At 40.8% G+C, this 3,261-nt stretch overlaps 1 pseudogene; it reads left to right on the plus strand.

The window, feature by feature from the left end:
- Positions 1 to 548: 548 nt before the first annotated feature.
- LOC121141150 lies at positions 549 to 2,999 on the plus strand (annotated as a pseudogene).
- Positions 3,000 to 3,261: the final 262 nt, after the last annotated feature.

Raw genomic sequence — 3,261 nt, forward strand, 5'->3', positions numbered from 1 at the left:
GTTCGAGGCCAGACTGGACCGATAGCCTCTGAAACAATACAAAGAAACCCTGTCTCCTAAAAACCAAAAAAAAAAAAAATATATATATATATATATATGTATACTGTATACGATGATAAAATTTTAAGGTTATAAAGGTCTACTCAGATTAACAAAAGCTGTTTTAAAATGCTGGGCACGGTGGTGCACACCTTTAATCCCAACAATTGGGAGGTAGAGGCAGGCAGATCTCTGTGAGTTTGTGACCAGCCTGGTCTACAGAGCAAGTTTCAGGGTGGCTAGAGCTGTACAGAGAAACTCCGTCTTGAAAAAACAAAACAAAAGAACAATGTAGGGAGAGATTTTACATATCTATAGCGCTGACCATTCCTGTGTGGGTGTGTTCACAGGTACATTGAACGTATGGGAGATAAATAGAGCTAGGGGGAGGAAATACACTCTTTTTGGGTTTTGGTTTTGACCTGGAGAGCAGCGTGCAGACCTTTGGTTCTCAAATTCTTGGCTTTTCATGTAAGTGATTTCTCTTTCAATAAAATATCATAGGACATCCTTATTTTATGTAGTTTAATGTTTCTGCATTACAATAACAATAAGAAAAAACACAACAACACCAAAATGTATGTCTAACTACTTATGTCTTTGCTAACTGTTCAATACCAAGGTGCTAGATAAGTAACATCATATATTTGTTGAATAAGGTATATTTGATAATCAAGATTTATAAATTCCTAAAGTCTATTCAGGTTAATAATAATATTTGTGTAGCTTCTTTGTCTTTGTTCACTTTAAGCTCTAGCCATTTGGATAACCTAAGCCATAAAAAAAGCTGTGATATTCTATAATGGTGAATATAAAAGGATCAGTAGGCTGGGCAGCACTCAGGAGGAAAAAAACAGGCAGATCTCTGTGAGTTCGAAGTCATCCAGGTCTATAGATCGAGTTCCAGGACAGCCAGGACTACACAGAGAAACCCTGTCTCAAAAACAAACAAGCTCTTTGACCTCAGCGGCAGAAGCAAGATGACGAAAGGAACACCATCCTTTGGAAAGCGTTGCAATAAGATGTACACGTTGTGCCGCCACTGTGACTCTAAGGCCTACCACCTTCAGAAGTCCACCTGTGGCAAACATGGCTACCCTGCCAAGCACAGGAGAAAGTGTAATCGGAGTGTCAAGGCTAAGAGGGGAAACACTATCGGGACTGGGCAGACGAGGCACCTAAAACTTGTCTATGGAAGATTCAGACATGGGTTCAGTGAAGGGACGACACCTAAACCAAGAGGGCAGCTGTTGCAGCATCCAGTTCATCTTGAGGATTTCAGTCAGTCATAGAAACACAATGTTCTTGTTTCGGAAAAAAAAAAACAAAAATCAGTAAAGTTGCCAGTCTCTCTACAGATAGTATCTATGATCAAACGTTTTATTTTGATACTAGAAGACCTTCAGCTCAAAAATTGTTATTTTTATGTGGCTAAATCTAACAGGGATAGAATGTAAAGTAGGATAAAAACCACTTATTATAAACTGTTAAAGATAATTGAGACATGCAAGTTAATAGTTACCTTATAGATAATCAGATTCTATAATTTTAGCAGGGCAGGGGTAACTCATGTGCCTGTTGACTCTGTTATTTTTAATAAGTTCAGAAACTTCTTGGTCTGTACTTCCTGCTTACTTGGGTGAAATCATCCTCAGATCTCTGATGGTGTTGACAGACTAGGTTAGCAATAACTTTGCCAGTTTAAAAGCAACAACCAAGGCTCCGGCTGCCTTCTCAATTCTGTTATGTAAAAATCAGGCTTCAGGCCTTATTTACCTAGAGCTACTACAAACATTTCAATGTAACTTTTTACTATTCCTTTATTTAAAGTGCTGGCATTACAATGTTGCAACAGAAGCAACCACCTTAAGAATTAATTTAGTGGCTAGAGAGATGGCTCAGAGGTTAAGAACATCAACTGCCTTCTAGAGGTCCTGAGTTCAATTCCCAGCAACCACATTGTGGCTCACAACCATCTACCATGCTGGGATACAAGTTGATTTTCATATCCTCAAAACAGCCCAACTAAGCTTCTAAAGGGGCAATGCCAGAGTGCAAATTCTTGATAAAAAAAAACAAGTTTTGCTCAGGCAAGATACACATAGAGGACAAAAAACAGAAGATAGATTAGGGCTCAGTGCTAGCACTCAGGAGCCAGACCAGGTGTAGCCCAGAGGGAATTCTCCCACATTACAATAACTGCTCTCAGTAACCATGATTGGATAGAAAAAAAAGGTGTATGAGGATACAAAAACGTAGCTTGTGTGTCTAAGAAAATGTTTTAAGATGTGTAAATGCAAGTTATAAAGGTCCTAGTTCCAGGACAGCCTCCAAAGCCACAGAAAAACCCTGTCTCGAAAAAAAAATTCCTTAAACTCCTTAATTTTACCTTCTCTTCCTAGTCTATCTGTCCCAATAGATTTCAAATCAATTACAGACTGTTGAGTGCCAGTTCCAGGTGTTCCCTCAAAATCTAGATCCAGGATAGCTTCAAAGTGGCTAGCCCCAGGTGGTCCAGCCTCACAAACTATTGTTCCAACTTCTGCCTTCATGTCCCTAGCCCCAACTAATCTTGTGGAGCCTAGACAGCAAGTGAAATGCCTTCTCTTTCAGGACTTGGTCAGCATCTCAGTTTTCTTTTGTCCCCAAAGATGCCATCACCCCCAGTGAACAGGAAGCAGTCCAAAGAGCACAACACCCCATTCCTGCCTTACCATCGCCCCTTCTTATTTGCTCACCTTTTATAATAAACAAAAGGGAGGAGTGTTAGGAGCCAGGTGCTCCCCCAACCTACCCTCAGTGACTCAGAGCCGGCAGCCACATCATCACCAGCCACCAAATGTGACGGCTGTACACTTTTTAAAAAATCCCCACCATCACAGCCTGCTGTATTGCTGTCTCTCACTCTCTGTCTCTGTCTCCCCCCATAAATACATAAATAAATAAATAAATAATAAATCTCTTGCATAAGATCTGCTGTGCAGTGTGATCTTTGCAGTATTCCATGACCCCTATCAGGGGAGGTTGACAAATCTCTAACCACCTTGGTATTCGTTTCTAAAGGTTACCTTCATGCCCAGCCACACAAGGAGCAGAAGACCTCACTCCTAGTGTGACCAGAAAACAGGGATGTGGCAGTAGAGACAGACAACACTGTTAACATGATGGCAGAGGAGAACTGCAAACCCTTCCTTACCTGGGCCACACACTACAGAGCATGTT

The sequence above is a fragment of the Mesocricetus auratus genome, unplaced genomic scaffold (genome assembly GCF_017639785.1).
Source record: "Mesocricetus auratus isolate SY011 unplaced genomic scaffold, BCM_Maur_2.0 Super-Scaffold_100007, whole genome shotgun sequence".
NCBI lineage: Eukaryota > Metazoa > Chordata > Mammalia > Rodentia > Cricetidae > Mesocricetus > Mesocricetus auratus.